Consider the following 14,759-nt stretch of genomic DNA (forward strand, 5'->3'; position numbering starts at 1 on the left):
TGATTTACAATATGTTCCCAGGGCTGTAAGTGTTTTCCCCCTCACTGCAGTGATTTTTGGGAGGCTGTCTGTTCTGTTAGGCACATCTACAAAGAGATACTCAATGAAATTACTACACGATGACTACCCTAACCTTTCAAAAGCATAATTATGACTGTACGCACGTCTCCTTTTAGATAACCAAAAATAATATTTTGGAGCTTGACTTCTCCATCAGATATCCTTTTTTCCCCTAATATCGCCCCACATCCTGCAAAGCCACTTTTGAGCTGCGCAACCTCCTGAAGTTAATGGGATTGCACAGGAGTAATTGAGAGTGCTACTTGGCCCTGGATATGCAAACTCAGCAAGCTCAAGGCAACTGAATTGATGTGCTCTTCAATATAAATCCTACTTGATAGATGCCTCATTTCTCTTCATTAAAATAGCAAACTCACAACACTTCCTCCCTGATGTGGGGCAGAGAGGATGAAGAATGACATTAACGAAGAATAAAAGCAGAAATCTGTCATTGTATTGTTTAAGCAGCTTTGGCGAAGAAAGAGAATTCAAGCTATCACAGATGCTAATGCAAGCCATGTTAAAACACCGAAATAGATTGCACTGGGAATACATATTTCAAGTTGCTTCCGTGCATGGAATTAATACAAAAATATACAATTCTGGTTAGGTAACAGAAAATCCTGCTGGTAAAACTAACTCCTTACAGTAAAAAATTCTGACTCTAATGGGATAAAGAGACCCAGAGTTACACCGCCATTGTTATAATGCTTTTAGAATCACTTATGTGTGGTGAAATCCCAGTCATATTAAAAAAATATCATTTTTTAACATATGTCTATTGTCCATGAGAGACACTTGGCTGCCTGTGGTGCACAGCAAGTCCGGCTAGTCCATAGTATCTGGCCATATTGCACAGGCGGTGTGGTTACACATTTGTCTCAGATTACTCATTCTGCACAGACAAGTTCTTAGAGCACAGTCTCTTGCTGCAGGCTAACACAATAATACAGTCTGAAGAATTCATACTGTTGAAATGCCATGGCTTCCCTTTTCTTATTCATTGATAACAGAGCTGCAGCCCAAGTGTCATCAGCAGGATGATCTGAAAACCTCCATATATCAAGTGCAATAAAATCTTGTTTTCAGGCAGGAGCTAGAAACATAACTTTAAGACTATGGGGTTTTTTTTGTTTTAAACCTTGCAAACTTTAGGACACTGAAGAGGTATCCTAGCCCATGCAGTAGCAACCATTCAAAGAAACCCACTGAAACCATTACATTGAGTCTCCTCTTGCCACCACAAGACAAATATTAAAGACCCTTCCCAACATTTTCTTCTCCCAAATATTTTGTTTAACTTGTCAATAGAGATGCTTACGTAGAATTTTACTATATTAACGCTGTTTAATACATTATATATATATACATATGGATATATGCATGTACAAATTAAGATACACCAATACAAAATTTGTATCATAAACAGGATATATTTTGTTGTCTGTTACAGTTATCAGAAGTCTGGAAAGCACAGATTTCTCCTTGTATGTGGTGTCAGTTGTTGGAACAACTGTGCAGCCTGTCCTATATGAAACTGCTACCTGACTCCATCACTGCATTTTGTATATTTATTAATCTTGTCCATTTATGTAAGAACGTTTTTAAATTTTTACAAGTAGGGTATTTCCCCGATTTGATTAGAAAGTTTGCTGTCACGTTGTACCTTCATTAGTTCCTACTGACCTGAACAGGAAAAATATTAGGAAAAAAATATAATTTCAGAAATAATTTGAAATGGAGTCACATGTATTAGGGATAGATCGGTCAGTTAACTATCAGTATTAAAACCGAGACTTTTTAATAAAGGAAAAACGCTATTGTAATTCTTTTTTTTTTTTTAAATATAGGGTCAAATTATAAAAAAAACCAAACCTCTCCTTTTCTCTGAAGGATCACACACATCATAAAAAACAGATAGTAATAGTCCAGAATGGCTATTACTAACCTCGGAATGACCTTGCAGCAGTGTAATTTCAAATCCCTGCTTTTAGCAGATTTTGGGAATAGTATAACAGTGCAGAAACTTTTTAGACAGAAAAATAAATCTACAAAAACCAAAAAGCTATTCAGATGTTTAGTATCAGCCGTTCTTGGAGGGAATGGCTTATTGGACTAGACAAAAGTATAATAAGTAAAGGTATAAAAACACGTAGTTATCACATAACTGCTAAAAGGATGTGTCTTCTGGCTAGCATGCCATGTGGCGTAAATACAAATTTATTATATTCTAATAGACATCCTGCCACTTGACTCACCCCAACTCTGTGCTAACAATAGCATTTGTACTCAAACAGGATCTTTGTTTTTAAGTTGATCTGTTCCTGCTGCTCATATCCTGCCTCGAGTCAGAACCCCTTGCTTTTACGAGTGGTTGCTGTGGAAAGGACTACAGACTTCTGCTAACAAGAAAGAATCAGGATCAAATGAACTTTAAGAAATTAATATACCATTTTTTACGCAAATTATAATGACGAAAGAAGCGATATTATAGCCAACAGGTTCTAGAAGAGATTAACCTCCAACTAAAAAGAATGTTTTGGACATAAAGCCCTTAATATGTTACTACGGAATGTTGTTTTAAAACTAAGTTAAACGTGTTCATCGCCCTCATGAAAGAAGGTACCATCAAGAAAAACAACAAATATAAATAAGTTTAAAAAAAAGTAACCTGATCTCAAACGTTAGCATGTTTCTTTCCACACATATATAGAACAAAACCAATTATTCCCAGAACTGCTGTAACTGTCAGATACCTTAAACAAAGCAACCACGTCACTGCACACCACAATAAAACATATTTAATGTAAACAGGAAGGTCAAATCATAGTTGCAGCAAAAACAACACTGGTTTTCTTGATTGGTGTTCTAAATCTCTAAGACAATGGGTTTTCCCTTCCCTGTAAACAGAAGTTTTTTGTTTGAATTTATTTCCAGACTGGTCTAACTGCCCTTGACTGCTCTTCCTTCCCCCACTCCCAGCCAGTCCAGCCCAGGCTGAGGAACCTGCCCCATTGCCACGTGCACGTCAGCAGCCTCAGGACACCTACAGCTTCTGCTTCTTCAGAGCTGCTTCCCTGTTAGCCCGGCCATTTCACCTCCAGATTGGGTTTTAGCCTAGCACTGCAGGGATAGAATCATGGAATGATTTTGGTTGGAAGAGGCTCTTAAGATCATGGAGTCCAACCATAACCTAACTCTGGCACTAAACTATGTCCCTAAGAACCTCATCTACATGTCTTTTAAACCCTTCTAGGGATGGTGACTCCATCACTTCTCTGGGCAGCCTGTTCCAACACCTGACAACCTGCTCCATGGAGAAATTGTTCCTAATATCCAATCTAAACCTCCCCTGGTGCAACTTGAGGCCATTTCCTCTTGTCCTATCACTTGTTACTTGGAGAAGAGACCAACCCCCTCCCTCCATGCTACAACCTCCTTTTAGGCAGTTGTAGACAGTGATAAGGTCTCCCCTCAGCCTCCTTTTCTCCAGGCTGAACAGCCCCAGTTCCCTCAGCTGCTCCTCATCACGCTTGTGCTGCAGACCCCTCACCAGCTTCATCACCCTTCTCTGAACACTCCAGCACCTCAATGTGTTAACACCATTATGTATAAAAGCTTTGATGCATGGGTTGTTTTGAGGAGCCAAATGGGTCCCTCTGGGACATACGGACTAGGGAGGTCCAGCTCAGAGCAGGGAAATGTCTTAAATGTTGTATTTGGGTTTGCTTCACCATTGAGATAGGCAGCTTTATCCCATTCCTGTAAAAGGCATCAGGAATAGCAGGATCTCAAAGCGTGAGGTGTTTTACACTGGGTGCTCTCAGCGAAACACCATCCCTGGGCACTTTCAGAGGTGGCATCACTTCACACGCACACAAAGCCCTAGATGGTTAAGAGCCTCATTAACAGGATAATCTGTCACCTGTACACTTCTCTGCACACTCAGGTATGCTCTTCCCCACCCTCCGAAATCTTTACTCTCATAAACATTTAGCAAATCAGACATCTACCAAACCACAATTAGAATTTAAACTTGACTAAAATGTCAAAGCTGCAAACTGTGAGAATGACACAAGCTGTATTTCTGTATCGTCTCAGCACGTACACCATTAAAAATATTTTCTAAGAATGAATTCAATTTACTGCTGCACTTCTATATTTAGCCGAGTGGCTGAAGCTATTTCTGCCACACTGCGACTCAGTAATGTCTAGCCGTTGTTTGTGTATAGTTTGAGTGCCATTCTTCATTTAAAAACATCATTTACACCTAAAAAAGCAATCATAATGCATACAGTGAAATATGAAGAAATGATCCTCCTGACCCTTCAGGCTATGATCTAATGGATGGGTTGGACATAAACATTTATTTAAAAGGTAATTTGAAGTTTATGACATTATTTCCCATCACACGGGAATTGCTATCATACTGAGGCACTTACTCTGTTTTTTATTTCCCAACATTTATTATCAAACTTACGTGGTGGTCACACGCAGTATATAATGGAAAAGTAATATTGCTGTGTGACAAAAACTGCCATAACCAAGATAAATATCCTGTAAATAATGTCCAGTTAAATGAGTTCAAAGTACAGCACAATGATCATGTGTAGAGAGCTTTTTATTTGAGACATAATTGATAACCTTAAACAAACCATAAATAGTATTCTCAGAAAACCCCTGGACCTCATCCAATGAGGTTTAAAAGTGTTCATAATACTTGGTTGTCCTCAAAGAGACAGGGAGAAGCATGAAGACACAATTATTTCCTCAGGTACAAGGAATGAATTTTCATATCCACACTTGTGAATGAGCCACATTGTGGCATAAATGTAGCTTATCTGCCCTTAAAGAAGGGCATTAATAGACTTGTTGCACTTAATGGACACCACCACGTGGATGGAGAGCCACCATTACTACACTGCTTTGTTAGATGGGTCTCTGAGCTTGCAGAGGCGAGTAAAAAACTCTCCTCTCAACCAAGGAGACATTGAGACTGCTCAGAAAGGCACCACACAGACACCTGTCCAAGTCTGGTTGAGAGATGCAACCTGCTTCCCACCATAAGTGTTAGGCCACCTCTCCTGGACATCCACAGACAGTGACAGCAGTGGCATTTTCTGCCACTTGACTTCACGACGTACGTAGCCATCGGCATCACAGAAGGGAAAGACAGCAGATTATAATTTGGAGAAATTTTAATCTTTCATCAATCTTGCATTAAATACCTGGAAAATCCATTAAGAACACACAGTTTACTAAAATGCTTGGTTTTGGAGAGAAACCTATGTGTACAACCTTGCAAGGAATAAAAGTATAGGTAAGCATGGAACTCAAATGAGCTGGAACTGAGGCTTGAATAGGCAACACTGAAGCTTTTTTATCTTATTTTATGGTGGCACGTTAGAGGCAAGGGACCTGACCTGGGCATCTCAGTTAAGAGATGGCCAACATGCACCTCGGCCTTCCACTCGTTACTCTTAAAGATGATCCACTCCACCTCTAAGCTGCCTCCAGTGAGGATGTTGTTGTTTATTAAAATACACCTACTTCATGTGGCTTCATGACACAATATCTTCAGGTACTCTGAGTCCAGCCACTGACCACCGCACGTGAATCGTTCTCATCTAGCTAGGTACCAGTTGTATTGTAAATGAAATTGTTCAGTCCAAAGTAAATGAAAATAGATTCATATCTACAACGCTGCTAGTCTTCCCCAGTCACATCCCCTTCAAATCTGCTTAATGTTATAGGAATCTGGGATCCGAAAGAAATTCCAACTTTCCGGTTTATTTAGAAAAAGAAATATAATTTATTTACTATCTATTACTGAAAATAATCTATTTCCATAATTGATCCCCAAATTTACATAATTCTAAAAACAAAGTCCAGGAAATAGGCCTGGTGTTTCCATGCTTTTCAAAATCTTTTGCTTAACAAATTCAAATGCAAATCACTTGAGCTAGTCCAGAGACAAGTGTGGTGCGATTATTTTCAGAATTAACAAAATACAAGAGAGAACAGACCATCCATAGTATAATTATTAAGAAAATGAAGAGACATTAGATGAAGAAATTACCGTTTATTAAAAGTGATAGCTGAGCGTATACCAAGCCCTTTCAACCTGACCTGCCTAATATTCTATCAGAAACAAATCTGCTTTAAACAGGCATGATCACAATAGCACTCTATTCATTTTACATGCAAAACAAAATTGTTTTGTAGAAATTTTAAATTAAAAATGCTGACCATTAATTCTAAAGGATTCAAGGCTATACTTTGTAACAAAATGTATAATGAAAACTAAGAATACATGTAATCTTTCTTATGCTAGGTTAAGAAGAATAAGATTTTTAAAAATACTTTTCTTCTCAGCTTTAATACACTTAATTAAATAGTAGCCTCACTTTCCTTTAAATTAAGAAGGTATTATTCACAGGATGGGGTGAGGTCTGCATGTACAGCATGAATGTAACCGTTTTGCTATGGATGCAGTCATAACACAGGGAGATTTAAAAAAATAATAATAAAAAAAGTGAGCTCATTTTTTTAAAACAAATGAATCTAGGACTACAAACATCATTATTCTCTAACTAAATTTGCTTAGTGGTACTACAGGGTGAAGCTAAAGTCATTTGGCTGCCTTTGTTTTGCTTCTGCATACTTAATATGCTTGCAGGTGTTATAAATTTAACTTCAACTTATTTACTGTGTTTGTAGCTTTGGGGATAATTACAGCTTTATTACCATTTATTTTTGAGTTATTGAAACATACTTTCAAGCTTTAGTTTCATTCTAACATACTTTTTGTCCAGGAGTAAAAGAGCTGTTTACATATGTGGAATATCTGTACATATATTTTCTACCCTTGCTAGAACAGGCAACTACTGAGATCAGTGTGCCCTCAGAAAAGGAACAAAGGGAGATGCTGGAAAAATGTCTGAAAGTAATATTTTGAGAGACCTCATCTCTGCCACAGCATCAAACGTATCATTACATATCCATATTCTGTACAACTTCTATTTATCTAGACTTGTATGTGATAGATCCAGGGGAGGGAGAAGAAAGCAATATGTATTTATTTGATTGTCAATACAGTCTTAGCCTGTCCAGTTCAGTTTACTGTCTGTTCTCTCGTACTGCACCATCCTCTATTTACCTGGGTATAACCCTGGGTCTCAGTGTAGGGCTTTTGCTTTGTTTGGTTTTTAAAAAACCTAAAAGGCAGGGCTGCTGTTTCTCTGTGAGAACATTGCAGTCAAATGCAAGCTTGAGACTCATTTTCCTAACAAAACCTCAATTTTTATTACGGTCTGTAACATTAAAAATTTCAATTATTTTAGCATTGCTAGTATTTCCTGGTGGTGACTCATGTAATTACAATTCCCCTTTCTTAAGGTACATAAGGAAAGCAGAGGCCATGCAGGGGGGGGAAGGCAAAAAAAACATGGCTATCTGTCTTTATATGGAAAATTACTTTTCCTTTATTTGCATGTATTTGTTTTATTCCCTCTCTTCAAATTGAAGCATTTACAGTCTCATCTTACCAAATCAAACAAACAGAAATGAAGACACTGACTACGAAATAGAGCTTAAGGGAATACTTTAATTCTCTTAGTAACCTCTTATCCATGAGGTAAATAGCCCAGAAGCTCCTGAAGGAGTGAGATGTGTTTTACATGGCTTGTGTCACCAAGGAAGACATGACAGGATAGGTCTAATGATACTTCCCTGAAATAACGGTGGTTGTGTTTTTTCCCTGCTATCCATGCCAGCAAAGCACAGGTTTCTTTGGGGATAATACTGCTTTTCAGAGGATCAGTGAAATTTGAAGGCCATGTGTAGGTTACCATACTAGGGATTTTTTTTCCTATAGAAAAATACAAAACATCACCCTAACTGGGAATGTGAGACAGTTTATATCCTTGATTTATAAAAGATGTAAGAGTTTTATGAAACAGATGCCTGACTTAACATGACTGCAAGTACACTAGACTTCACAGACAGAAGATATCCAAATAAAAGGTCCAGATGAGGCCACCAAGATGATCCGAGGACTGGAAATCCTCTCCTACGTGGACAGGCTGAGGGCTGGGGCTGGTCAGCCTGGAGAAGAGAAGCTCTGGGGAGACCTTGTTGCAGCCTTTCAGTACTTAAAAGGAGTCGATAAGAAAGATGGGGACAGACTTTAGAAGGACTTATTATGACAGGACAAGGGTGATGGTTTTAAACTAAAAAACGGGAGATTCAGGCTGGACATGAGGAAGAAGCTTTTTACAATGAGGGTAAAATACTGACCCAGGTTGCCCAGAGAGGTGGTAGATGCCCCATCCCTGGAGACATTCCAGGCCAAGCTGGATGGGGCTCTGAGCAACCTGATCTGGGTGAAGATGTCCCTGCTCATGGCAGGGGTGACACCGGATGAGCTTTAGACGTCCCTTCCAACCCAAACTGTTCTATGATTCTATGAAGTTCATGTTTCTTTAAACTGTTTTGAACTGGTACTTCCCCTGCATAACGACATCTCTAATAGGAAAGATCTGCAAACAATAGACCTGAAGTCACCTGAGATCACCTGGTGTAAAAGCACCGAGGTTTTTCTCAGGGTGTCCCTGACAATCTCTGAGCAGTGTCCTGCAACTCAGACAACCACAAGTCTGGAAGCAGCAGGACATGAGATTGACCTACCTGACACAAAACAAACAAACAAAAGGAATGTATTTTTGGTAGTTTCAGTCAATGCTGGTTTCTAAATTGTACTTGCCACATTTCGGCATGTAGCGTTAAATACAAGTATGAAGCTGGGAGAGGAAAGGTTACTTAAGGTATAACTAGACAGACAAAAAACTTGTGTAAAACAAACTTCACCCTTTCCATATTTTGTTCATCTTAAGTAACAAAAATACATGCTTATGAGGGCACAGCTGTTTCTTAATATGAATTTGCACAGTAAATTCACCGCTAGCACAGTGAGAGCCACACAGCGCAGTCTGGGTTACAAATAAACCGTAGTGATGATTGAATTAACCTGAGAGGCCATGCAGAACCATGTGCCAATTCATCACGTATTTTGACTTTGTCTAACCCACCCAAAGCCTGAGCAGCTTCTAGCTGATGCCAGCGCTCTAAAAGATAACTGCCACAAACGTTTCCTTTGTCACTCCCAGCATTTATAGCTGCCTGGGGCCCAAAGCAGGCAAAAAATTCAGTCCCAAGCCAGCTGTAGTTTCTCAGGAAAGATATACATTAAGGTTGTACAGTCCACTATTTTATTGCCTTGCAGGACTAAAAATGGGACATCATTTCTGCTAGAAACAAGAATTCCCAGCTTGCCAGGAGGACTCGGAATGCACTTCTACTTTGGAAAGACACAAACATAACCACAAGTTTATGCCTAAAAATGTTATTTTACCCCATTGCAAATATTATTATTGCTTTTCCTTAGGCCTGTGTAATTGCATTTGTGGTAACAAAGATATTAAAAACAGTCAGAGAAATACAAAAAGAAGTCCTAAAAACTTGTAAAAACCTCCAATACTTTTTTTTTTTTTTTTTTTTTTTCATAGAAGGGGGTATACACGTAAGAAGTGATGCTGGTATAAGGAAATATTTATCAAGTATGGCCATCAGTGACAATCTTTTTTCATAACATCATTTATCATGAGAGTAGAAGTTGCCAGCCATTGCCCTCTCCTGACTGGAAAACTAAAGTCATTGCTTACACCCATTGCTCACTGAAAATGAAAAGAAAAATCACTCTTAAACTCTGCTAGAAAGAACAAATGCAAATTTTGTGAACAAGGAAATGGTGGGGAAAAAAAGAATCTACAAAGCTGCTTGTAAGTCAGAACAGGTTTTTATGAGAAAAGTTTATTGTAATACTGAGAAACTCTCCTAAACTATGGAAAACTATAGTTTCACTGAGTTCCGCTGTGTCTCTGAGAACTGTCACGCACACACAAAGTCATCAGTGATTAAAAATGTTTGTTGATATTTCTACAGACTCACTTTCTTAGTGTTACAGGAGATACCGGAGAAACTGAGGGATTTTATACTCAGATCTTAGTACTGATGGTCAGAGATGGAGGAAGACTTCACATTTTGGAGAAAACAGCAGGGGGATTGGACTAGATGATCTTTTGAGGTCCCTTCCAATCCCAAACATACTGTGATACTGTGAAGAGCAAAAATGCACTTTTCCCTTTGCTCTGCCCTGTCTATCCATACAACAAGACCACAGTTGTGCCCCAGCACTGCCCACCTGGCGAGAGCCCCGGACCGCCCGCCATTCCTCCCCGGCCCCCGGCAGCACCCCCAGTGAACACCCCGCAGCAGCAGCAAGGAGTTAATGTGTGTGTTTGCTTTTAAAGAAAAAAACTTCCTTGGCCATTACTGAAGCTCCTGAGTTTCCCTTTGCCAACTCATGCAAGCACAGGGGTTGTTATGCCACCTTGGACCTCTCCACCAGGCACCAGTTCATCTGCTAGAAGCACCATGGGAACAGCACAAGAGAAGAAGTACAAGCTCGGCACACTCCTAAAATGGCCACATCTTAATTTTAAGACCCTGGGCATGAAGTTACAGGCATCTTCTAAAACACCATCAACTGTTTTATTACCTGGAATATTTTTAACATGCTTCTTTGGTTTTTGAGATTCTTGCTAAAAACTTGTGCACCAACAACATTCTAAAGAAATACGTGTCACATTGCAGTTGTCTTATGCAGGTAGCTTTTCCTGTATTAATCTTTTATTTTATGTATTTATAACAACTAAAGGTCTTTGCCATAGTGCTACGCAGAAGTGACAATAAGAGTTTTACTCTTTCTTCAGTTCCTCTTTTATATACCTTTATCTTTTCTACACTGCCACTTGTTAGTGTTCTAGAAGAAATCATCTGTCTTTTCAATCTCTCTTCATATGAGTTTTCCATGCCCTTAATCATACTTGTCACCTTTTCCTCACTCCATTTTTGCAGCGTTCCTTCAGAGATGGAGTGACCAGCACTCACAGAAGCCTCAAGCATTGATTTATACTTCATTAACTTCTAAAGCCCTCAAACAAGCAAACAAAATTATTAGTCAACAGTGCCTGGAGAGCCATTGGTCTGACCTAGACCTTCAAAAACAAGCTGAAATTTGGAACAGTTCGCTAGGCAACCCTTCTGTATGTTTTAACTTTACACTCAAGAGCTTTCCGGTGAGGTTAATTAGGAATTGCAGCTCTTTATTTCACTCTTGTGGGTGACATTATATGGAATTTACATGCTCACATTCCCATTTTACTGCACATATTATTTCCCCAGACTACGAAGGGAGATACTATATGACTTAATTTTACTATATAACATGAATTTACATATGTAGATTGTTCTTGCTCCCAAAACTACATTTGGCTCCATCACATCTCTCCTCCTATCTTACATGCATAGCCAGCCACTGGCACCTTTCGCTGTGATCCACTGCAGTGAAGCCTCTTCCAGTAAATCACACCATTTCACACCAAACAAGGCATTTTTCTTTCCCAGGAAGCCAGGAGAAACTCCAGTTGAGAAGTTGGAAAAAGGTAAAACCCAAGATTCTTTTCCCCATGCTGTCAGAAAAGCAGCAGCATACTGAATTTTTCCTTTTCATCTTTCCCTCGTTCTTCTATTCATAGATAGTGGGAAAGATCAGTATTTCTCTGGCATGTGAATATTCTCCCTGACACATTTTTGAAGATAAGGGGACGAGCAGTACTAGAAAACAGGCAGGGTTGGTAGTTACTGCTCTACTGCAGCCAACTTCAAGCCATCTACCTCTGCCGTTGTCAGACAGCACCACCGAGGAAAAGCCTTCCCACCTGCATGAAATGCATATATCTCCATGTTAAGTAACACTGGATAAGGGGAAAGGAGGTAGCTTTAATCAGCCAAGGTAAGCACGTAAACTCAATACCAAAAGTGACTGTTATGATAATGATGAGCTGTTCCCACTTTGGAGGGCAAGATCAGCCACTTCTGAGATCTCTGAGATGCTGCCAGAACACAGTTCTGCGAAGCAGCACCAGTTCTCTGTAGAAAGAAAAAGCAGTAATCATCAAGAAGCCTGAATTTATGTTAGCTAGACAGAAAACCAGAAAAATAAAAACTGCACTAAAAATGAGTAGGATTTTATCAGTCTGAAGTATTAAAAACCTAAACTATTTCCCTGATCAATATCTGTTCTTGTTCAGAATGCAGTCATCCCAAGCAAACATCAATAAACCATCACTCATTTGTCTTTGGTAAAGTCTAGAAACTGGTCAGCAAAGCTTAGAGAAAACTTTGTGCATTTTATCCTTTTGATAAACCACCAACACCAAATTTTATTTTCTCTGATTCAAAAGCTATTCTTTCCCATCACGCTCCAAATTAGTTTTGGTTCTTTGAAGGATTTAACCTCTAGGAGCATCCTTTTACAGTCTCCCTTCTTCAGTCTTGGTTTGGTTGTTTTGTAAGAATACAAGTGATGAAAACTGGATTTGAATGCTGAAAGCTGAGAACCTGAACTGGAAGATGAAGAGCTGCAGGAGTGCCCCAGCTGACGTACACTGACAACACACTGGTGCTATGAGAGCTTTGAACCTGCAAGAGCAAAAAAATCACAGCCCTGAGTTGTCTCAGTCCTTTCCTGTACCTTGCTGCCATGCAGGAATTCACTCAAATTTTCTTTTACAGTTCTTTAAACTGCTAGAAAGCATTCAGATCTCTGTTGTGCATATAAATATATGAAAAGGAAAATATCTTGGATAGGAGGGCCTCATCCCTGGACCTGTAGCTTTGTCCCTGTTGGGAGGGATGAAATGAGGGCTCTTGTCCAGTCATCACATCTTTAACATCCAACTCTTCGTAGCCCTGCACACAGGCCGTCCATGGGTCCCCATGTCCCGAGGCTGCTCCAGACACCACCTCTCACTTGTGCCTTTGTGAAGACCAGAGCAGTTGAGCAGCATGACCCCAGGACAGCTCCAGTCTGCTCTACCCAAACTTCTTCTCTTAAAGTTTATACCACAATAGAATGAGTAAAAACATCACAGTTGCCCCAGAATATTCAACCTTGCAACATCTGCTTCACTGAAAGAGCAGCACAACAGGGCTACAGGCAGAGGAAAGTTGAGGATTTGAAACCTAGTTTTGTTCATCTGTCCCACAAAAGAGCCAAGTAAGTATGGTCTTACCATAGAGGTAAAACCTTAGGTGGCTGCAGTCAGCTTCAAACCCTTCACAAACACATAGTGCAGGAAGGACCAGAGATGCCTGAAGCTGAGATCCTGCTGGCTTTGGGCAGGACAAGAGCTGCATCCCCCACGCCTCTTCCCTTTCACCACCCACCATGTAAGCCTGGTGTGCACGATGAACAGATGTACCCAGAAGAAAGCAGTAAGAAGAATGCTTTTTATGTACCTCATAGGCTTGAGAGAATAAATTGCAACCTGTTCCTGCTCGCAGGCAACATGGTCCTACAAGAACCAACAAACACAATCTACAACGGTTCTTTACATATAGAAATTAGCTTCTACTGTCTCCCAGGGAACACAAGTCTGATACAAGATTCGTTCCACAAGTAAAGAAAACTTCACAGTTAAAAACTTTATATATATTTTTCTCCTAGTGTAGCACTCTGAGGAAATATGAAAGGCTCAGCAAGCCAGATTGCAGTGTTAGCTGCTGAGCGTTCAGAGAATATACAGTAGAAGAATGTGTCAAACCTGAAACATGATAACAGAGCTGCTCCAAAAGAAAAAGTAAAATCCTACAGCAGAAAAAAGGGCAGAAGTGTGTAGGAAAGACAGGCCTGATTATCCTCTACATTACATGAGGAAAAAAAAAAAGTCACTGAAGACAGTATAGTTATTCCAGAAAGAAATTGGGACACTTGAGATGATGTACTGCCTAGGACTGCAGATCAAATACTCTCCAGCCCATTAGGCAAGGCTGTGGTTATCTTTGGCTTCTTTATAACATACAGGCACTGGGACATAATCAATTTACCAGAAGGAGACAATCCATTGTACTTATCCAGAACCAGCCCACACTCAGCTGGCAAACAGCCCGCGGCACAGCAGGGATGGGTGGAATAAGCTCTGAAGCAGGAGCAGGATGCTCAGCATCCCGGACCTCAGCGGTCCAGGATGGAGAGTGGTAAAGCAACAGTAATTCTCACCTTCTAGAACAGGGTAGTGACACCCAATCTATTAAGAAAACTGCCCGGTGAAGGAATATAGGTCTTTTTCTTGGCCTGTGCTAACTGTGCTGAGAAATTGTTTGGGAGAAAGTTGGGTAGCTTGACCTGAAATGGTGCCAGGGCCATTCGAATAATTTACCGATTTAATTTACCAGGCGAGATGCAGCCTGCAAGTCTAGAGCACCTCCAGCACATTTTCTAAGAAATGCCTGTTTGGGTAAGGACGCTGGATTTCCCAGTAATTAAAAATGAGTCACTAACTTAATTTCCTCTCCTACATTTTTTTTCTTGGCATTTTCTTACATCCTAAATACACAGAAATTAGACTGCAAGATGCTTGGAGCACGCTTGTCCTTGTTCCACAAAACACCAAGCTCAAACTCTGTACTCTTTAGATAGGGAAAAATAAACAGTCAGGTAAGGGGAGAAGGTCAACATCACCTCATCTCTTCCACTTTGCTCTAGTCCTACACAGATAAACAGCCAACTACTTGAA

The 14,759-nt window shown here is 39.9% G+C and overlaps 1 protein-coding gene across 3 annotated transcripts in view; it reads right to left on the minus strand.

Annotated features, from left to right (window-relative positions):
- PTPRN2 (protein tyrosine phosphatase receptor type N2) overlaps nt 1-14,759 on the minus strand; it is a 647,850-nt gene that overhangs the window by 85,408 nt on the left and 547,683 nt on the right. The window lies entirely within an intron of this gene.

The sequence above is a fragment of the Columba livia genome, chromosome 2 (assembly GCF_036013475.1).
Source record: "Columba livia isolate bColLiv1 breed racing homer chromosome 2, bColLiv1.pat.W.v2, whole genome shotgun sequence".
NCBI classification, from domain to species: Eukaryota; Metazoa; Chordata; class Aves; order Columbiformes; family Columbidae; genus Columba; species Columba livia.